This window comes from Vicugna pacos, chromosome 3 (assembly GCF_048564905.1).
Source record: "Vicugna pacos chromosome 3, VicPac4, whole genome shotgun sequence".
NCBI lineage: Eukaryota > Metazoa > Chordata > Mammalia > Artiodactyla > Camelidae > Vicugna > Vicugna pacos.
In genome coordinates this window covers 68,570,114-68,593,915 of record NC_132989.1, presented here as the reverse complement: position 1 = coordinate 68,593,915, position 23,802 = coordinate 68,570,114, and the positions used below count along the sequence as shown (strand labels likewise).

Sequence of the window (23,802 nt, the reverse complement as noted above, 5' to 3'; positions counted from 1 at the left end):
TGGTGAAGGAACAATGCTGACCTCTAGCAATGCCAGAGGACACCATGGAAGGCTTTTTGAGCAGAGCCTGAGGTCTCCACGAGGGAAAATGGCCTGAATGTTAGCACTGAGAACAAAGGAACAGAAAATCCCGGACCTCCTACGGAGAGGAAGTGTGTCCCTGGATTAACTGCTCAAGGTACCACCTGTGGGGCCCAGCCCTACCTCCCCATCATCCATCGCCCCTTCACCCCAGACCCACTGGCTCTCAGGACAGACTCTAAATCAGCTGCTTTGAAAGAAGTCGTCTAGCAGGACCTCTCAGCTGGCCAGTAGCGAGGGTGGGGAGGTGACAGATTTGGGGAACTAGAGGGAGGGGGAGGGAGTGGGCGAGCATCTTCCAAGTATTTGCTGAGAGCCAACACAGACGCTCTGACTGGAGGCCCAAGGCCTTGCGGCGCTTCCTGTGCGGTTTCTCGCCCCTCCTGAACGAGCGCAGGCATTAGGTGCGTGAGCCACTGAAGGGGGTTACAGAGCTCCCACGTCAAACACGACTGCTGCTCGTGGCCGCCGTTTCATTTACTGCCACGGGGTGAACATGCTGGGTCGCGCTCACGGCTGAGGCAGCCACGAAGTCCCCGGAAAAGGAGGCAGAGGTCCTTACCATACACTCCTGCGGTGTCACCAGCCTGGCACCTGATAAATCAGTGACTGAAACAGATCCTGATCCTCCAGTGACCAGGGATCCAATAACACTCAAAAGCAGAGAGAAACATAAAAAATAAACTCAAAAATAAGACTGTGCTGCAAAATCCACACAAAAGAGAACTTACAGTTCAGACTTGCATCGCAGAAAAATGGTAACAATTAAAGCAGACACCGACTACCTGTGACCTTACTTAAGCGAAGGTAGTCATTGGCTTGTACATACCTGCCTACTGAGGGCAGGAACCAGAACCACTGAGGTTAAGTTAAACTTAAAAAAAAAAAAAGGAAAAAGAAAAGCAGCATACCCATCTAAAAATGTATTTCTGTAATAAACTCACAGACACAGAAAACAAAATTATGGCTACTAAAGGGGAAAGTGGCGAGGAGGATAAATTAGGAGCTTGGGATTAACAGATACACACAACTATATATAAAATAGATAAACAACAAGGTCCTTGCTGTATAGCACAGGGAACTATATTTAACATCTTGTAACAACCTACAATGGAAAAGAATCTGAAAAAGAATAGATATATATACATATATATAACTGAATCACTTTGCTGTACATCTGAAACTAACACAGCATTGCAAATCAACTATACTTCAATTTATAAAAACGAAAAATGTATTTCTATAGAAGTAATAGCGTTAGAATGCTTTTAATTTGAATTATGACAAGGCTCCACTTTAAGAGGGTAGCCATTTGTAATTCTAAAATCCTTCAGTAACAAAATTTAATAGGTCTGTGACCTTTGGATGTTTAAAAAAAAAAACTATTGTAGTTAAGCTTTTGTCCAACTACCTCCACATCCTTCGGAAATACATCCTCCAGCATTGTGTGATGGCTCTGATTTGCCACCAGGGACCTCTCATTCCCCTAGAGCGTGCTTCCTCCAGCAGGGTTCCCAGGGAGGCTCGGGTTTCTGAATGGGAAATGCTGCTGTGGCCCCGGCAGGACAGTCAAACACACCCACTTTCACAGAGCTGCCAAACTCCTGTGCCTCTGTGGAGTCGACCAGCAGACGGCACTTGTGAATTGCTTCCTGGGACATCCAGGAGTCGCCCTGCTGGGCTCCTCCCTGCTGCGGCTGCTCTGTGTCCTGGGAGCTTGGAGCTCCAGCCCAGCAGGGTTGCCACATGTGCCCACGGGTGACCCTCCCACCTGTCCTTCAAGGTCTAGCTCAATGCCATCTCTTCCAGGAAGCCTTCCCTTTAGGCATTTGCCTCACCTGAGCGGGGCCTGGGCTCAGCAATGGCCCAGGCTCCTCCAAAGGAACAGCACTTTCTAGCGCAGGGTGAGTTAAGAACACGACGTTTCTCCCCAACTGGACAGTCCACACGTTAGTTCCGAATCCTCGTCACATCCCCACAGGGCTGCACACTCTGCACCTGCTCAGGAAGCATCTCCGGAACCTCCCTAGAGCTCTGGCCGGCCTGCAGGGAGGGCAGGTGTGCCCACAGGCCTCCCTGGGACAGGTGCTGGACAGGTGCTTCCGCCGAGGCGCTCTGAGTTCCCCACCTTTCTCACTGGCCCTCCGAGAGGGCAGAGCGCGGCCGGATGGTCGTGCCCTCAGCCCTGTCCCTGAGAGACAGCTCTCAGTTCCAGGCCTGGCCTCCCAGGTGTAGGGGGATAAGGGGAGGTACAGCTCTTTTCCCAGCCCCACCTTGGCCCCTCCGGGCAAGTCCCCAGAGCACAGGTAGCACAGGGAGGCCATACAGGGGCTGAAAAAAGAGCCTTTCCTTGGCCAGTCAGGTCCCCTTCAGGTACACACAGAAGGGGGCCTAAAGGAGACAGGGAGATCTGCACTGTGACAACCAGCACAAAATGTCACGACCATCAGGCAAGCCCACAAGCACTGTGGTATGTGAACTCAGGGCCAAGAAGGTGACTCGGGAGGCAGCAGGAGGAGTCTGCCTTGGCCCTGGATAGGTGGAGGCACGCCTGGGCCAGGTGGGAGGGGCGGGCTGCAAGCACCCTCTTTGCTGGCTGTCCACGGCCCACTGACCTGGGAGCAGGGTCGGGGTCCGAGGGCGGCTCGGGAAAACCACTGGTCACCCACCCGCACCAGGGTAGTGAAAAGAAAGAGATGGCTGACTTGTTAAGTCTCTGGTCCTCAGTTCTGTCCAGCCCCCTGGGTGGTTCCCTTTCGGGCTGAGAGCAGCTCCCTCACTCCAAGTCCTCAGGCTGGGGGCGCGCCACCTCCCGGACAGCTGCAGACAGGGAGCTCCATGAAGGCAGGGGCCGCATGCTTCTCCCTCGCTCAACGCCACATCCTCACACAGCATCTAGTGCACACAGCACGCGTCCAGGAACTACCTGCTGGCTGACTCCTCAGGAGGTAAGACAGAGCTCTTTGGTTTGGAGTCATCAGAGGTAGCACATTGTGAACACCATGCACAAAGAGCAAATCACTGTCCCCATTCCTAGATTTATACAGAGGGGCAGAGTGGGCATATAGTCTCCAAATCAAAACCCATAGACCCTTTCTCATAACTTAGCCGGGAAAACCTCGGCTGTGACTGCTGTCAATAGGATAAATGCATATCGCACCAGTCTCTCCTTATCCACGAGTTTCCCATCCTGTGGTTTGTCACCCACGGTCAACCATGGCCTGAAAACACTACATGGAAAATTCAAGAAATAAAACAGTTCACAAGTTTTAAATCACACGCCGTTCTGAGTAGCAGGATGAAATCTTGCAACACCCCCTTCTGTCCCAGGAGGGATGTGAATCGCCCCTTGTCCAGCATGCCCCGCCCATTAGTCAGCAGTGGCCCTGGTCTTGGTTGTCAGAGTGCCCGTCCCAGTATCGAAGTGCTTGTGCTCAAGTAACCCTTATTTTGCTGAGCAGTGGCCCCAGAGGTGAGAGCAGTGAAGCTGGAAACAGGGATCTGCCAAAGAGAAGCCGTAAAAGGCTTGCTTTAAGGGAAAAAGTGAAAGTTCTCGACTTAATAAGGAAAGAAAAAGAATCACATACTGAGGTTGCTAAGATTCAGTAAGAATGAATCTTCTATCCTTGAGATTGTTAAGGAGAAAGAAATTCATGCTAGTTTTGCTGTCGCACCTCAAACTGCAAAACTTACAGACAGCGCGTGACAAGTGCTTAGTTAAGAAGAAAAAGGCATTAAATCTGTACCATAAGATGTTCTGAGCGAGACAGAAACTACGCTCATGTAACTTTTTGTACAACATATTGTTATAACTGCTCTATTTTATTATTAGTTATTGTTGTTAATCTCTTCCTGTGCCTAGTTTGTAAATTAAACTTTATCATGGGCATGTGTGTATAGGGAAAACCACAGGACATACAGGGTTTGGTGCCACCCAAGATTTCAGGCATCCACTGGAGGTCTTGGAACTGTGTCCCTGTGGATAAGAGGGGCTACTCGTATTTGTCTGAATTTTCAAGTCACCGATCTGTGCAGATGCAGCGAGGATCCACAGCTCTGCTGACGACAGCAGTTTTAAAACGACTCGTTCCAGTAAGGTCAGGCCACCTTGGTGGGGAAGTTGGGCCAAGGGCAGAAAAGTGTGCCAGTAAGTCCTGGGCCATTACACACACATACACACACAAACAGGACACAAAACCAAAAACAGTGAACTGAAGGGTCTGTTTCGACAGGCGTTATACTGCACCTGAGTCTGCTTTTTAGTAACTTGGTCAGACTCTAAGCTTTCCTCTCTCTTTTCTTTTCTAAAAGAAAACATTTCCTAACCAAAATATGGAATTCATTTCATCTGCATTGTAATCCCTCGTGGAGCACAGACTCATTTCCTCTTGATCTGTGTTTCACTTACTCCCACTCACTCTCGTTTCTCATGGACAATGACTGGAAACACTCTCCGGTAAGAATTCCAACTGCCCTCTTCGAGACAGATGTTTTGGGAACTGCTGACAAGCTGCCTGTCACTGTGAGGCTGATCCCACACCCGCAAAACCACTCAGGTCCAAACTGTGCGTGCTTCTCAGGCCCCGCTCGACCAGGATCTGCGCGCCCTGAGGGATCCGTTACATCAGATCAGACAGACACCTGTTACAAGGCAACTTGTTCTCGTCCCCTTAACCAACGCCTCCCCCATCAGGAGGCCACATCTAAGGCCCCGTCTCAGCAAAGTCATCCTCGTCCGCCACTGCACCACGAGTGGGACTTCTCGGCAGTGTCTCTGTAAAGATCTGGTATGGCCAAATCTTCAATGAACACATTACTTTCAGGAAGGGAGCAAGGCACTTGGGAAAGAAAAATGAACTCTTGTAAGCCACCAGGGTCCTGTTCATAAATGTCCGCTCGGCAGATGGGGCCCTCATGGCTTGGGAGAGTTATTTGCTCAGTACCTCCTAAGCACCCACACAAGTTCACGTTTCTCCCGGAGCACCTCGCTCGCTCCACAAGAGGAATGCGCTAAGAGCTTTAGTCTTGTTTAAAATTGGTGTGATGCGTGGAGGCAGATCATTCAAGCCACCTGGATGTGCTGCGAAATAGTTTCTCCAACCGTTCCAGCTTTTCCAAATGCACCTATAAAAACAAAACTAAACGCCTGTTAAATTCACTCTTTAGGGAACCTACTTTGCTCCAACAGAGTCAACTGACCGGAGAGAAGTCTCAGCGGAACCTAACAACACACTCACTTGAACCCCCTGATTATTAGCAGGAATAAGGGAACAGGTCCACGCACATAGGACAGGGCATCTCACAGGTGAAGAGCAGACCTGCGCCAAGACCACCCTCGCCCAGCCTCTGCTAAGGGTGAGCTGGAGAAGCCGAGGCACAATCCGAGAAAACACCCAATGTTTAAGAACTGAAAACCTGGGCAAAGCTTACTCCCATCTGCCTTAGCAACGCTACCTGCTGCTGTGGCTTCAAGAGGTCTAGTTTCTCCTGCCCCAGTAAAACGCTGGAGTGACTGTGAGCCACTGAATCCCAGGACTAACACACGCTCCCAGAACTGCACACGTCTGCTTAGGACTAGTACGCGCGTTCTGGTTAGACTGCCGGCTCCTGCTCCCTACCAGTGAGGATCCCTGCTCCCTGCCAGTGAGGATCACTGACATGCAACACGGAATCTCAGCTTTATATGGAGCAACCTTGTGAGCGGATTGATCATAAAGTTGTAGCTATGACACGAAAGACAACTTTCAAACTAGGTATCCTTAGGTACTCCATCTACCAAAACCACAGGGAGGAGAACACACACAGATAAAAATTAAAAACGGGGCTGCTAACGGAGAGAGACAATGTAGCAGAACATTTAAGGACATAAAGTCTAGCCCAAGGGGCCCCTCCCCAGCTCCATAACTGTATCAGCTGTGTGACCTTGGGCAGATTACCCCATCTGTGAGCCTCAGTTTCCCCATGTGTGAAATGGGGATAAGGACAGAACCTGGGTTTCCTAGCATGGACGATGCATCCGAGGAACGGTGCTCAGCAAAGGGAAAGCTCTCAGGAAGGGTAGCTTTTATCACGTGACTCTCACCGACCTCCACCCCAGGGCCCGCTGGGCTTACTTGAAGACAACACAATCTGGTCGAGTCACCTGCACAGATGACCAGAACTGGCCTGTTGTTCCCCTTGCCACTCAAAGGTCACAGTCTACATATTCTGCTTATACTAAGAGTTTCCTGGTGACATAGCAGTTACCCAGAAACATCTATTTGTTTAGTTCTTTGCTTTCTGCTGCTTCCAAATGTCTGTGGATTGATCTATGTGAATCCCAGAAACGTAATCGTTACTTGCTTGGCTAGAGGCTTCTCTTGCTGTTTGTTTTCACTAGAAGTCAGTCCTCTGAACCTGCGGTTGGCAAACTTTTTTCTGCCCATAGAACACGACTTGTCAGATGGAACCTGACAAGCAACCCCAGTTCTGTATATGAAGGAGATCAAAGCAGACAGTGCCGTTAAAAAGGAAGAGGCTCACGAGGGCTACCATGCTCCCGACGTGACCATCACCTCTCGGTGGCCCTGAAAACGGCCCCAGGAACTGCAGCGCTCTGTGGGACGTGCTCAGAAAAGCCCTGATCTACACAGCTCTCCCTACTAGGACCTCGTGGCCCACAAACGCCACATGGCCTGAGCACCAAGGGTCTCACCGCGGGGCGCCCGCTCTCCAGCTGCCAGCTTCGCCGGGGACAACAAAGCCAGAGACCACGAACCACAAGCCCACGCTTACTGACTATCCCTACCACGGCTGCGGTCCATGCAGACACACAAGCCTTATCTTCTTTGTTCTACTGACAAACTGAGATAATCAACCCCCAGAAGAAACGCCCTGGGACCACTGTGTCCACACGGCTGCACCAACCACTGTGGATGATGTGCGCTGGCACTGTCACTGGCTTCCATGGGAGTCAAGCCCCAGTCACAGGTTTTGTGCACCCACTGGGCCATGACACATAAACCAGGGTTGATCTAATCTAACACAAACTCTAAAGAACTTTCAAATACTTTTCAACGAAAATGACATTCCCATGGCGGACCACACACACACACACACACACACACACACACACTCTCCTTACAGGGCATGTGACGTGTGGGCACAAGTTTTCACATGCATGAGATGTAACAGGAGGGACGAAAAGTGAGAGTGAAATTTGGAGGAGGGGATCTGAACCCTGGGGCAGCCGGAGAAAGTCATGAGCTGAGAAAGCACAGAGGCTGGGACGCAGGCCCCCTCCCTTGCTTCGTGGCGGCTCGGGGAAGCCTGACAGAGATTGAACTGTGGGAAGACCAGGGGTGGGGGGCCTTGTTCAGGGTGGTCTGAGGGAGACCAGCCAGAAGTGATGGGGCTGCAGCCAACAACGAAAGGTCCCAACCAATTGTGCGGAGAGTATTTCCTCCTGGAGAAAGCCGCTCCACCTCCCCAGGGGACGTTGGAAGACTCCCAGCCTGAGTCATTCGGAAACAGATTCTACAAAGTGCTGCGGCGTTTCCCGGGGGAACCATCGGGCCATGACAGAGGGAGAGGCTTCAGGACCAAGTGGTCCCTTCCAGCTCCAGCTCCTAGGTTTCTCAGGTCCTTCTGCTTCTTCCCAGCTCGTGGCGGCCAGTGTGGCCATGGCCTGACTGCCTGACTGTCATGATCCTCCAGTCAGAGCCTTTTAAGGTCTGGGCGTAGCTATGGACGGGCTCTGCCCAAGGCCTCGCAGCTGCAGCCCCAACATCGGCGTCCGCAGCTCCCCCGGCCCCGGGGAGCCAAGAGGATGGTGGGGGTGATGCCTGAGCACGCAGCGCGGCCAGGACCACCGCCGACAGGCCTCAGCAGAGGGCAGTGCCCAGGCCTCTTACCTTTCCCCATCTCACAGGGCCTGCTGACCCTGGGCCCCTGTGAAAGCAGCTAATCAGATTTGCTCCACGGAGCCCAGCATGATTAAACCTGCCCTATGACGGGGACACTGGCAAGATCGCACATCCCTGCAGCCGGTCGGCGGGTGGCGCAGACATACGCTGAAACCTAATTATTAAGCTGAAAGGACGAGCCCTCGGTGACACCGGTCACCTGCAGAGACAGCTGTCGGACAGCCCTTGGAACACGTCGCTGAGAGCGGGTGGGAGCACGACAGCTTTTAGCTCCTCTGACCTTCCCGGGGCAGCGTCAGCAGGACCACGTGGGCCCGCTCCTTCTGTGATGAGGTGCCGCCTTCTGGTGCTGCGAATCACATGCCAGACACATTAGGTTCTTGTTAACCGTTCCTGTGATTCAGGTTTCTAGAAAATCCCTGTCCAGAAATTTAGCTTTAAGCCAGAAAAGCTACATAGAAAGTATCTGAGTAGATAAACAGCCATCTTTTTTCTGTCTTGTTTCAGAGTTTTTGTCGGGTGCACCACTGATGTTAATGTGTCTGTTAACTATGGTTGTGTAACAAAGCTCCTCATTCAGCGGCTTAAGTCAACAGTGATTTATGACTTCTCACGATTCCGTGGGTTGCCTGGGCTCATTCACGCACCGCTCTCAGTTGGGTCAGCTGTGCTGAAGGCCGTCGGAGGCGTCCTTCGCACGCCTGGCAATTAAAGGCTGCCTGTTGATGGGGACACCTCGGCTCTCCTCCACGGGCCTCTCGCCCGCTTGTAGGCGAGGCCAGCCTGCTCACACGGTGGTCGCAGGGCAGAGCCCCAACAGCGTGAAAGCAGAAGCCACCAGACCTCGAGAGACCTGGGCTCTCTGGAACTCATGTGACACTTGGGCTGCATCTGTCCTTCCAAGCAAGTCAGAAGGCCAGCCCAGATTTAACAGGTAAGGAAAGAAGGCTCCAGTTCTGGAGGGGAAGCGCTGAAAAGGATCTGCAACCCTTTAAATCCACCATGTAAGCATCTTCCTCACTGTGTCAGTGATGTGAGCTCTGGGAGATGGCTGCAGGTGCTTTCAGATCAAAGGGGTCCCAGGACAAATGCTGAATCTTATATCCCACCCTTGAAAAGCCACTGTACACATTAGCATGTTAAAGCCTCTGAGAGGTTCTGCAGTAAAAATAAATCCTATTTAACTTTGTTTAATGATGAACAATTATGTTTATAGAGGACAAGGAGGACCACTTTCCTGTAACAACATTTTGGAAAGTGCAGTCATGAATCTTGGATTTTGAGAACAATTCTAGTTCAGCATACTTTGACTTGATATCTTTTCAAACATCCCAGAAATGTCCCAAGTGTCTAAAATACTCTCTAGTATGTGAGACACACACTACTGCAAGTCCTGGGTTGAGGTTATAAAACCAAAGGTCACCAGTTATCTTCCAGGTAATTAGACATGGAGAAACTTCTACTCAAAATCATCTTGATTAACCCTAGAAAATCTTCCTCAAAGTTGTAGGCATGAAAGTTTGGGGTCTTCATCTGTAGATGTAATATTTTTAAACATTAACAAAAGCCTTGATTCCTAGAGCATGAATGCTAGGATTTGCTCTGATGGGCCGTCACAAGCCTAAAATTCAGGGAAAACAGCATTGCCCATGTTCCCCCACAAGGGGTTGACAGGCCACTCAAGAACCACTCTCCTTCTGATCTACGGGCCCCCAGTCTGTACCGTCCCATACAATTTTCTGCTCATTCAGAAAGAAAAAGCTCATCCATGCTCAAAACCAGGCTTTGCACAGCAGTTTTCAATAGCTATAGCATGGAAACAATTAATCTAATACTCTGGCCATGAGACTATGATGGTCCTAGCAGTGGGTGAAGATTCACGTGGGCAAGGCCAGGCCAAATCAAGATTTAGGGCTGTGAGGACGAGAGCACTCACAAGACCTGGAACAAGAGCAGGCTCCTCAAATTCAAGGACAGGCTCCCATCACAGCCCCTGCACCCAGAGGAGAGTGCCCGCACACAGTGATACACATTGCAAACTGGATGCTAAATCCAAGACTAGGAAAATATCCCATTTACTTCTGTTTTCTTCTCTTGCACTGGGGAGAATGACTGACAAGGGGAAGAGAGAAAGATCTATGCGTCTGATTGTGGAATCAGTTTCCTAGAATTGATAATTCTTACCTTCATTCGTTAAAGGGCAAATGATGCACTCAGAGACACACAGCAGTCAGGGGCCAATTTGCTAAATCAGACTCAGAATGTCCTAATATGTCTTTCTTTGGCATCAAATACTTTTAAGTCTTTATCTTTTGCTCTGAAATCATCAGGGAAACATCTCCTGGAAGCCTGAATGCAGTTTCAAAGGCTGGAATAGAAATGAATCTACAGAAGAATGGGGAATTCCATGGGAAAAAACTCTCTATGAATGATAAAAGAGGAAGTGGAAATTCCTAAGGGAGAAAGACTTGTGAGCACACTGGTCAGTCTAAGATATAAACAAGGTGACTGTTTAGGGGAATTCTACAGCAAAGCCATTTGGAGAGCCTTTTTGAGAGTGGATGAACTACGTGCAATTTTTAACTTAAGCAGCCAGAGACCAGTCAGTCCAAGATTTGGTGAGAAAATAATTGAACCAACTTTCCTTGGAGTTTCTAGAGGTGTGTCTGGGAATCACGCTCAGCTCCTGCTCCTAATTCACCCTGAGGAATGTCCCTAGGACATGCACACCACGTTGAGTTCTCTTCCCCTCTCCCAAGACAGCTACTCCATCGGAAACAAAAGACAATGATGACGACTAACCGGATTTAACTGCTTAACGTAATATGAGGGAAAAACAAAAGCCTATTACTCTGTTCCTCTCCTCAACCCACACAGCGCAGGATTCTAACAGGAGGCGTGCTCCTCAAGCACAGCCAGAACTCCAGCACACTAATGCTTGCAAGACAAACAGCACGGAAAAGGGAGGGGATTAGGAAAAAATAAGCACAACCAATTCTATACACTGTTAAACACAGCTGGGTATTTCCAAAAATGTAGAGCTCTTTAACTCATGGACAGAGAATACAGACTTGTGGTTACCAGCGGGGTAGAGGGTGGGAAGGGATAGACTGGGATTTCAAAATTGTAGAATAGATAAACAAGATTACACTGTATAGCACAGGGAAATATACACAAAATATTATGATAAATCACAGAGAAAAAAATGTGACAATGTGTATATGTCCATGAATGACTGAAAAATTGTGCTGAACACTGGAATTTGACACAAAATTGTAAAATGATTATAAATCAATAAAAAATGTTAAAAAAAATGTAGAGCTCTTTAGAATGAACGGAATGATAGAAAATACATGGAAAATAGAGGATACATAATAATTTTTTGTGCATTAATAGACCATCTGCATGAAGCATGTCAATTTCCCTTCAGCAAGGCATCCACTAGCCATACAGGGATCGCTTATCAGTCACTTAGCACAAAATATAGGTTTCACTACCAAAAGGTTGCATCGATGAGACTCTGAATCCCACACAGGGTCTCTAAGCTCCACTCATCATCCTGCACCTAAGTTGTTTGTTTCTACCATGGCAGGATGTTTGATGGGAACGTGGTCACGAGCCAAGGGGAATGCTTGGCCATAAGTGGTACACACCTATTGACACTAGTGGAGGAGAGATGGGCACAGGCAGGGTGAGGCCCTCAGGACTTCCACCAGCTGACTTCTGCCTGCCTGCCCGCACAACCTCACTGCATCCTGTATTTCAGTTATACCAACCACTCATGGCTGCCTGGCCACGCTCTGCACTTTCGGGCCCCCGCCTTTGCCCTTGCCTGTCTCCGCCTGGGCTGATAGTCTCCTCCTTCAAGCCTGAGTGAAACCTAGCCATCTTAAAGCCTCAACTCAAATGTCTCAGCTCTGGGATGCCTCCCAAACAGAAGAATTCATTGCTCCTTCCTCTGTCCCCCACGTAATCAGTTTATCACAGTAGCATCTATTTCTCTGTCTCACGGCTGGACTAGAGGCTTTTTAAGGACAGGAACACTCTCCTGTTGTCCTGCCATCACAAAATAGGCCTAAATAATTTGACATCTGATAGCTTCAAGATCTTACCCCCTCATCCCCTAAATGACACCAGTAGAACAGTCAACAGGATATTAGGATAGATTTTCCATGTTAAGATGTGTCATTGAGACTGCTGTACAACAAAAAAGCACAAATGTGGATAGGGAAGGATTCTTTTTAAGGTCCACTAACAGCACTGGATTCCACCTTCTTTCCTTCCCCAGGAATTTCCCCAAGTAATGAAGGTAGCTCTGTTCACATTTGGCTGGCCACAGATTTCCGTCACATTTTTGTTTTCTTCCAGATCTGAGTGCCTGGAAAAAATATCGTAATTTCCTTGTGGGCCTAGTAATAATTCTGTAGGCTGATTAGCACTGAGGAAAGCTCAGCCCCACAAGGAGCCCGCACAATCCAGCTGTTCCACTGGTTACAATAATGGCTGATGAGCCCTCGTGACTGAGGCACGACATGTCATTTTAGGAACAATAGCTAGACAGGTCTCAGAGGTTCTCTCCATAACCTCCTTTCCCTGTTTTAGGATCAGGGGCAAATTCTCAGTATCTTTTAAATTCACTCTGACATCTATCAGGCACTGACGAGATTCAAGTACATTCTACTAACGATTTCTGAACGCTCTTTGCTTCTGAGCATCTGAGATGTCTCTCTCAAGTGAACTTGTCTGTGTTAAAAATGGCAAAGCAGCACACTCAGCAGGCACTGCCGCTGCCCAGCCAGACCCCCTGACCCCCCATTTCCGCACACACTTGTGGCAAGCACTCAGGATCTCTACCTCCACTCTTTTTGGCTCCAGGAAAGAACAGATCTTAAGTGCTGGCCTCAGGAGAGCTATCAATGATGAATCTGAGTTGGAAGAGACGTATCCCAGCATGCTGGCCCCTCAGATAGGAGGATTCAGAAGAACGTTTCTCAGAATTCACTAGGGATTCAGCCACCTTCTCAAGCGCACCCCGTTACTGGCTCTCTTCTCCCCGATTCACACGCCTATTCCCTTGACAGTGCTTTCCAGGATTACCTCCCAAGCAACCTACTTGTGCTGGAATCCTTGTCACAGGATCTGCTTCGGGGGAACCTAGTCTAAGAAAAGTACCAACAATGAAGCAACTTGATACCATCAGGGGAAGGCAAGGCCCAGGGGACATCTCATAGTCAGGTGCAGTGACTATTCACTGTAAATAAAACACTGTTATGGCATGTTCATGCTGAAGAACCTTTCTGTGCCTTGGTCATAAGGAGCCTGACAGCCTCAGGAAGCAAACTGAGCTGTCCTAAATCTCTCGGAATTAGTGTATTATAAGTGTTCTAAAGACAGACTGGATTTCAGGGGATGTTTCCAGCTTCCATGGTATTAAATTTCCTTTTATCCTTCCCAGCACCATATTTCCAATAAGCTCTGAAAAAAAACGTAGCCCTGGGGAAGGATATTTTGCTATCTTAATAAAGTCTTTCAATCCTTAGGAGACAATTCACTGTATTTTCATTCTCAAAAATATTAATTTTACTCCCTCAAAGAATCTTGTAAAAATATTTGTATTTCTTGCCTGAGTTCCCTGGGAGGTGAAGTTGAAAAAATTAGCTAATAAAGGATAATTTCAATATTACAAAAAAGCCTCAATACATATGGAATATGGAAATAATTAAGACCAAAGAAAAATTTCAAGCCCTCAAATCAAAATGAGAGTAATGCCCAGGACCTCTCATTTGACTAATATGTACTAGATATTATTCAAGGTGTATCCTGCTTTAAACCAAGCAAGTAGGTGAAGAATTCAAGTTTCTACAAAAGGCAAATTAATGGATGAGGATTTACTTCACACAAAGAATTAATAAATATCCCATTACAATTCCATGTTCTGCAAAATGTCAATTTTATTTTAGAGAAACCTGATTTACTTATTTTTAAAGACTATACCTTCAGGGAGTGAAGCCTGGACTAGGGCGGGAGGAAGAGGGATGTGGATGAAGGGACGTGAAGAAGGCAGAGCTGACAGGACTTCACATAACTCATGGGATGTGGGCAATGCGTGAAAAGCTGGGTCTCAAGATGCTGCCCACATGTCAGGTGTGGTGGATGAAGTGGAGGAGAAGTGAGATCTTGTTACCAGGAGAGGGAATCCAGGCTGCAGGGCCAGTCAGGGAAAGGGAACAGGTTCATCTGGGGGCACACTGCTGCAGAAGTGCCGGTGAGACACCAGGGGAAGACCCCCCCACAGGCAGCTGGCTGCGTGGGCCTGCAGCCCGGAGGGGAGGTCTGGTCAGGGGAGGTCTGGCCTATGGGCGGCAGCTGAAGGCACGGGGTAGGCCTGATCATTTGGAGAATGCAAAGAGATGAAGGGGAGAAGGGGGTCAAAGGCCACCTGGAAACAGTACTGAGCGGCAGGCAAGAAAAGTCTTCTCAGGCAAGCAGCCTGAGGAGAAACATGAGGAGAAAAGAAGCTGACAAGGGTCACTTCCAGGGGTCAATGAACACTGTTTTTGAGCCAACGTGCTGTGTTTATTGTCATCATTCTGTCAGCGGGAGTTACACCATATCTGCCTGGACAGGCAGGGGGACACAGAAGTAGAGGGCAGAACGCAGGGTGGTGACAGGGTGCCTGTGAGGTCTGGGTGAGGGAGGACGGGGTGCTCACTGGGAGAGCTGACTTTCCAGATGCTGAAAGTCTCAACCAACAAGTCACATCCAGACTTCTGAATGTGTTCTCTTTGACATTTCCACACCTGATTTTCACTCAAATATAGGACAATCTGGCACACAATTGATTATTACCAAGAAGACAGTATGTACAAAGTTACACATTCCAATAAATCCTTCTAGGAAAATGGGACAAGATCATAAATGTCACAGTTGTCATAAGTGACAATTTCACCCGAAAAGGACATACACAATCACAAAAGAGAAAAAACAAATGACTATTCTATTTAGAAAAAACACAGAATTTCATCAGTAATAAAAACAGTAAAAACTAAACTAAGATGCCATTCTCACTTCCCAAACTGGTTCATCCATAGGCTAGGCTTGTTCCTAGCAGCAGAATTAAAAGTAGTGCTGTAATGAGTATTGTGTTTAGATTATCTGTTTGAGATGCTCATGGTAGAGGCAGGAGGAGGGCAATTTCTAGGTCAAAGAGGAGAAATGTGATTGCCACTAAGAAAAATTTTATCAAGAAAGGTATGTGTGATGACTATAGGGTCAAATCCACCTTCACAAGGACTTGTTTTCTCTGAATAAATAGTTCATTGGGAAGTCAGAATGCGATGAATACAAGTAGTGACATTAGTGCTATGTTTGTGGACAATACCAGTGTAACTATTTTTTTTCTCAGATTATACCAAAGCTAACTGACTAGAAGTCAACTGGACTCTAATACTAAAAGAATAAGAACCTTATCAATAAATGGAGACATAAAGGAACAGTCACACGACATCTATGAAATGTCAGTATCAAGTGGCAGCTTCAAGCCCAAAATGATGATTGGATGCAAAGTGAAATTTTGAATTGACTCAAGAAGCAGACGATGAGGAAAGCGGCGCCGACAATCACACGCAGGCGGTGGAGGCCGTGGCTGTAAAGGACACAGCATCTGAGAGGGGGATGGGCGTTGCCTAGTACTCTGAAGCTTACGGTAACGTGAAGTAAACTCTGCGGGCAACTGTAATACAAAGGGCTTGAAGTAGATGCATGTGATTACCTTCTATGCGGCTGTGACGGGCTTGGGTAACGGATACTCAGAGGCTAACAGGACAGAGGTATTAAGCAGCAGCACTTCTAATGGATTTAGAGGGCAGGTGCCTGTTAGCGGTCAGCATCGCCCACCGCAGGTGTGGGAGCAAGGCTTGAACGATAAAAGGCCCAGAAGAAGCCAGTAAAAGAGGACTTCTGAAATAATGAGTCATTCCATAACAAAGTCCTTTTTGAACAATTTAGGGGCGTGGGGACTTTGAAAGGTGCCCTCTTGGACGACGTCTCATAACCACCGATATATTGTTAAGGTATTGGCTTGTAGGCCTACTGACAGTGGTAACACTGAACTCAAGTAGAACCATGTAACCAGACCAGAGGTTATTAACAGGGCTGAGAGGGCTCCGGTAAAGGGTTAGGGGCTTGGATTTGCTGTATGATATGCATGGGTTTGGGGGGTCATTATCATAGTGTTAAAAATCAGGTAGGTAAAGGCTCACTAGTAATGTAGTCACACAGAATTAGGGCCACTGCAAATTCAAGAATAGAAGTAAAATAAGAGTAATGAATGTAGTAAGAGCTGGGGCAGGACTGATACTTATTAGTGCTCGAGTTGTTCCTTCAATTAAGTGAATAGGTGACCTGCTGTAATATTAGCTGTTAATCGTACAGCTAGAGCTACTGGTTGAATGAACAGGCTGACAGTTTTGATAATTCCAAGCATGGGGATGAGGGGGATTCACATTCCCTGTGGCAGAAAGTGAGCTAGTGATGCTTCTGTTTTATGGCGGAAACCAGTAATCACAGTTCCTGCGTAAAGAGAAACTGCTATACCTAAATTTACTGAGAGTTGTGTGGCTGGCGTGAGTGTGGTAGGAGACCGAACAGGTTTGTTGGGCCAATAAATTGAGTGAGTGAGATGAGTGTTAGTGTTCAAGTCTGTCCTTTGTGATGATAGATGGCGACTGTTTGTTTTGAGTTGAATTAATTATTGTTGAATACAGATTATACGATTGCTAATTAGTCAGGTGCACGAAATAGCATACTTGGAAATACAAAGATTAAAATTACAATAGGAAGTCCTATTAGTGTTGGCGTAATGAAAGAGGCAAATGAATTTTCGTTCATTTTATTTCTTAAGGGTTAGATTGTTTTTTGTGTTTTGTTTGATTTTAGTCCTGGAATTGAGGGGTAGGTATACTTTGATATTTTTAGTTGAAATATAATGAATGGAGCTAAAATTATTGATATAATAGTGATACATTATGTTGATGTGTCTAGTTGTGGTATATCATTAAGGAGAGGCTTAAACTCTCATTCTTCAACTTAAAAGGTTAGTGCTATTTCGCTTCTTAATGAATTTATAGTATAGATGTGGATCATTTCTGAAAATATTTTAGTGGCACTTATTGGAGCAAAATAGGTATATAGCTATGATTGGATCTACAAATTCCTAAGCACTGTCCGCAGTATGGACCTGGTCATGCTGATAGGAGCACTGTCCGGTTTAGGCGCCCTGGAGTAGCATCTGTTTTTAACCTAGTGAGGGGCTGGCTCATGAGTGCAAGACATCTTTGGATGAAACTGATATTTGGATTGTTATTTCTACAGGCACTACTACTCGATCAGGCACTTCTCGTTGTCATAGTTCTCCTGGTTTTAGGCCAGATCTATATTTTAAACAGCCAACAAGCTGGCTACTCTGATCTGGAATAATGAGGAGGAGTCCGTGAGAGCAGCTGAACACCTGACCACCACCCCAGGCTGACTGTGTCTTTCTAATCCATAGTCACTCCATGAATATTAGGGGAAAAAAATGGATTGAAATTCAACTGAATCAGGAATGCAGTTTGAGAAAGAAACAAGAAGAGAGAAATGAGGTGGTGAGGCAACAAGAGAGAACCCAGCTCTTTCAGATTAGTCACGCTGGATTTCCGAAGTGGATTTTCAGTCATATTTGTCTTCATTAGCTGTGAGTTAATCACAGGAAGGGTCCATTTCCTAACACAACTTGGCTGTGTAGAGAGAATAATTTGGATCAAAATCAGGTACACTACAAGTCCACCTGAACTTGCCAACTAGCTTTAAGAGTTTTTCACAGGCTGTCCTGGGCTGATAACATAAGGTACAGAGATTGGAGGCCAGTCCCACTCTTAAAGGCTGCCTGGCCCCTCAGCCCTATAACATGTGGTGAGGGGTTGGTCCATGACTCCAGGGATACTGGTGTCTGGAAGGACAGGACCTGTATGACTTCTGGTCCCCCCACAGGCCTGAGAGCATAAGAGAGGGAAATGATTACACTTTATTCTGGTTATTGAATTAAGCCAAAAGGAAATGTAGATTATATCAGTATTTAATTCAGAAGAAGTCAGCTTCTGTTAGAAAGCCATGACGAAATTTCAAAGAGTGGCCAGGGTGTTTATGGAGACAGGATCTCGGAACTTCAGAGCTATATACTACCTTCTTTTGTAGTAAGTGTGGATTGCTGTGGTTTGACATGGGAAATGATTACAAAAAAAAAAAAAGAATATCAAATAGAAATGTATGCACCTACTATTTACCTATATTAACAAGCTTCATATAAAAAGCATAAGTATACTTTGTGGTGACAATGAGACATGTCTACACTATCCCAGGGTATACTCATTCAGCAGGTCAGTTCATCCCCTTCCTTCCAAGGAACAATTTAAGGAGTAGACCATTAAAGTAGAAAAGCTTTGTATGTTAGGATCATGGCATTTCTTCATGCCGATGGGAAGAACAAGAGAAGTACCAGTGGCCCCAGCTCCTGTCCAAAGCTAACCCCACAGGCACCGCCCCCTGCTGGGGACTGGGCTTCCCATCAGTTAGCTGCAGCCCTGCCCACCCTCCCCTCCCCAGTCCTCATCGGTTGCCAATGACACCTTCCTACCTGGGCTCCTGGCCTCTGGCCAGCCTGTCACCTGCGGTGCCTCCTCAATGTTCAGCTTCACCTCTCTGCTTAAAAGAACTTTCCTGGCTTCCCAAACTACAAATGGGTTACATTCAGATGGTTACTAGACTTATCATGGTGATCATTTCCTAATGTATTCAAAAGTCAATTCACTATGTTGTATACTTGAAATTAATGTAATATTGTATGTCAACTATATTTCAGTTTTTAAAAAAGTGAAGATTAAAAAAACACAAAAACAAAGTAGTTGAACCTAATTTTATCCTCACCAGCAGTATCTGAGAGTTCATGCTGTTCCACATTCTTGTCAAGACGTGCCATTATCAGACTTAAAAATGTCTGCTTATCACAATGGGGTGAGGGCGTATCTGGCAGGGGGTTTGTACTCGCATTACTCATGCGGTTGAGCAATTTCTCATTTTACCGGTTCCTCGTGGCTCCTCCTTATGAAGTGCCCTGCCACCCTTCTCCACTCCAGGATTTCTGTTCCCCTTGGTTGTCCATCCTCCTTACTGACTCGCAGGAATTCCTTACATAGTCTCCACTGTGAATTTATGACTGTTTTATTAAATATTTTATCCTTTCACTCTCTACACTGCCTTTTGATAAACTTTATAACTTTAATGTAGCCAAAGTAATCAATTATTTCCTATGTGACTTATGCTCTTTGTTTCTTGGGTAAGAAATTAGTCTCTATCTCATGTTAATAAAGATATTTTAGGGGGGTAGTTATAGCTCAATTGGAGAGTGCATGCTTAGCATGCATGAGGTCCTGGGTTCAATCCCCAGCACCTCCATTTAAAAAAAAAGATAGTTTTAAATATCAAAAAATTAATAAACAGCTCATACTTCCAAAAGTCATCTGTAAATGGAAGTTATACTTAAGCCCACATTCATGCCTCCATTTGTCCAACTTTACTGAGCACATAACATGCGTCAGGCACTGTGTTAGGCAGCCTACACGGTACCTGAACCAAAGTTCTCTTCAGAGAATGCTACAGAACCAGCTCTACAGTCTAACCGTCATTTATCCTCCATCCATTCAACCAATGTCACTCAGCACCTACCATGCATCAGACATTGTACTGGGCAAAAAGGATAGAAAAGACTCAGACTGGCCCTCAGGAGGTTTACAGTCTACTAAGGGAAGCAACTTTTCATAGAAAGTGCCCCTGCTGGGAAGCATCCTCAGGACTCTCCTTCAGACAGGCACAGTGTCTAACCAGACTTCTTACCAGACAAAAGACATCCTGTCAACATGCAAACAACAAAAATGGAAAAAGAAAAAGATCTGCACTCACTTTAAGTCTTTGATGCATTTAATCACTTTGATTTGCTTTTGTTCAATCTTGTAAACCTCTGTCTTTACACTTTATTTGATCATTTTTCCATCCAGAGAGCATATATTTCATCCAATTTACCCTCAGTAAAAGGAGAAGGCTATTACACCCTTTCTTATTAAGTATTTCCCATCTCTTATTAACTGCTTCCAAGCTGCTGGTAGAGATGAATTCTGTACTCTAATACTGGAATTTAAAAACCTCAAGGTCGTAACAGTGAAACTCTCTGCAAGGAAAAGCCACCTTTCTTGAGCGAAAGACCCTTTGTGAACCTTGATAATGGTTTCTATCTGATATATACATATCAATCCTGCTTAATTCCTGGATAGAGCTTACAACCCTGGAAAGTAAACCCTCACTCAGTCTGGAAAAGAATGAGGAAGGCAAGGTATTCGCCACATTTATTACACAAAGGAGTATGGGTGTCACAGATCAAGTACCTACACTTGAAGAATTCTGACAAGGAAGGTGGTTAGTGTTTATTGGCACCAACTACACAGGAACAGAATCAGAGAAGTTAGGAACCCTCACTACCATCACTTTATGACACAGCCAGGACTCAAACCCAGACCAGCATGATTCTGAATCCAATACTCTTCCCCCACCTTAGAGTACACATGAGAGTCACCCAGGGCATGAATGTCAAACAAAATACTGATAACTTTAACTGCATTTTCTCCTCATGTTTCATACATACATGGGTTACAGCTAAATACGAAGCCAGTAATCATTCCCTTAGGAATACACCTCTGTATTCCTGGTACTGCAGTAAGAAGAGGATACTATTCGCTATAGGTAATTAAAAGTCATTCTCTCCTGGATGACACGTCCTAACCCAATCTCCTGTGGCATGGCAAAATGTGACTTGGGGAACAAGGTATCTGCATCAAATGTCACAGCCAACAGTCATCAAGGAAGCAGAATATCCAGCTGGAAAACAGTCTGGGGATTCACATCCTGGTGGATGGCTGTGAGCGCCTCCCTTTGCACATTTTGTAAGAAAGCCGAAGGGAAGGACTGCAGCGAAGACATCTAGATGGAGCTTCAGCAACAGAAGTAAAAGCAAAAATAAACAAATGGGACCTAAGTAAACTTACAAGCTTTTGCACAGTAAAGGAAACCATAAACAAAACAAAAAGACAAACTACGAAATGGGAGAAAATATTTGCAAACGCTGTGACTGACAATGGCTTGATTTCTAGAATATACAAAGAGCTTGTATAACTCAACAGCAAAAAACCAAACAACCCAATCCAAAAGTGAGCAGAAGACCTAAACAGACATTCCTCCAATGAAGACACAGAGATGGCCAACAGGCACCTGAATAAATGCTCAACATCACTAATTATCAGAGAAATACAAATCAAAACTATAACGAGGTATCACCTCACACCAGTCAGAATGGCCAACATTTAAAAGCCTATAAACAATAAATGCTGGAGAGTGTGGAGAAAAGAGTAACCCTCCTACACTGTTGGTGGAAACCTAGTTTGGTGCAGCCATTATGGAAAACAGTATGGAGATTCCTAAAAAAACTGAAAATAGACTTAACCATATCATCCAGCAATCCCACTCCTGGGCATATATCCAGAAAATGGATATTTGAAAAGATACATGCATTCCAATGCTCACAGTAGCACTATTTACAATAGCCAGGACATGGAAACAACCTAAATGTCCATGGGCAGATGAACGGATAAAGAAGAGGTGGTATGCATATATGTGTATGTGTATGTGTACGTATGTATATGAGTGTGTGTGTGTGTTTGTGTGTGTATATGATGGAATACTACTCATAAAAGAATAAAAAGCCATAAAAAGAATAAAATAATGTCATTTGCAACAACATGGATGGACCTGGAGATGATCATTCTAAGTGAAGTAAGCCAGAAAGGGAAAGACAAATACCAAATATCACTTATATGTGGAATCTAAAAAAAAAGACACAAATAAACCTACTTACAAAACGGAAACAGTCTTGCAGACGTAGAAAATAAACTTATGGTTACCGGGGGAAAAGCGGGAAGGAACAAATTGGGAGTTTGGGGTTTGCAGATACTAACTGCTATATGTAAAACAGACAAATAAGGTCCTACTGTATATATAGCACAGGGAACTGTATTTAATATTTTGTAGTAACTTATAATGAAAAAGAATATGAAAAAGAATATTTATGTGTATATATACGTGTGTATAACTGAATCACTATGCTGTACACCAGACTAACACATTGTAAATCGACTATACATCAATAAAAAATAAATAAACTGGTAATAAAAAATAAATGGAGCCTCAGGCAGAATCAAATAAGGTTTAGGTAATACATCTGCTATATGATTTTCTTCTTTCTAATTTTTAGTACTTAAAAAAATTCCTCTAAATTTGTTAATTGGTAGACTGTAAACAAAAACCTTAAAAGCAGAAAAAAAAAACCACTTTTATAATTTGCATAGTTTACTGGGAAAACTTGTATGAAATTATCCAATTCTTTCCAAGGATCACCCAGTGCAGCACTGTCCAATGGAATTATTAATGTAAGCTTTGTACATTATTTAAAAATTTTACCAGCAACATTAAAAAAGAAAAAGAAATTAATTTTAATAAATATATTTAACTCAGAGTATCCAAAATATTATCATTTCCACACAGAATCCATGTAAAAATTATTTAAATAATGACTTTTTCCCCCTTAATACTTCAGAACCTGCTGTGTATTTTCCATGTATAGCACATCTCAACTCAAGCAATAAATTTTCATCAGAAATATCTGATGTGATTTACACTTTATAAAATTTACAGTTGAAAAGTAGATCTACACGCCCAAGTTGTCCCAAACATACATCAGTTTTCCAATAACTGAATTATCAGTTCTAAATTTTAAATTAACTAAAATTAAAAATTAAATGCCTTATTCACAGTAGTCCTATTTCAGGTGCTCAACAGCCATATGTGGGAAGTGGCTACCATACTGGACACTCCAGGTCTACAGACTCATTTCCCTTTGCTTATTTGGTCAATTCTAGGACGTATTTCTACAGATGGGGAAAGATCTATTATCTTTTGAAGAAAACCCAGGAAGACTAACTCCCAGTGCCCTGCCCTTCTGAGTGAGTCCCACATTGCAGAATGCAATCGCTCTTAGTTCATTCAGGACAAAGATGATGTCCCCAGGTCTAAACCAACATGACATGATAGAAGAGGCAGTTCAATAAGCCGAAGTCCCAACCTGAGATATTAAAACTATGGATATTCTTCCGAGTCTGATTCTCTGCTTCTCTTCTAAAAGCATCCTGGTGAATTTATCAGCATATTACTTGAGATTCACATGCCACACACAGTACATCATTTGAGCTTACAGCAATCCAGTGAGACAGGTAAGCGCCAGAGAGGGTGTTGATAATTTGCTCAAGGTCATACATCTAATTATAAGGTGGAGATTAGGATTTTCAAGCCCAGAAAGTCTGACTAGATTGAAAAAAAAAAAAGACTGCCATTAAAAGCCCCCTGATGCTAATAACCCACCCTGAATTCCCACTTTTCAAGGGTCCTCACAGTTCTCACAGAGCAGGCAGAGCAGAACAGAGGCTCAGGAGCTGCCAGACAGACCAGTCCCTCCAGTCTTTGTCCAGTGCTCTTTCCAAGATCCCTGATGTCTGGAACCAGGCAGGGGACCTGTCATCTGCTCCTGTACCACATACATTGCCATATTTGCCTCCTTAAATCTTCCAAACCACGTTGGAAGGAAGGCATATCCACACATAAAGAGATGGAGGAGCCATCAGGT

General features: G+C 45.3%; 1 protein-coding gene and 1 pseudogene across 1 annotated transcript in view; both read right to left on the bottom strand.

Annotated features, from left to right (window-relative positions):
• LHFPL2 (LHFPL tetraspan subfamily member 2) overlaps positions 1-23,802 on the bottom strand; it is a 153,723-nt gene that overhangs the window by 57,071 nt on the left and 72,850 nt on the right. The window lies entirely within an intron of this gene.
• Positions 15,455-16,209, bottom strand: LOC140689688 (cytochrome c oxidase subunit 3-like; annotated as a pseudogene).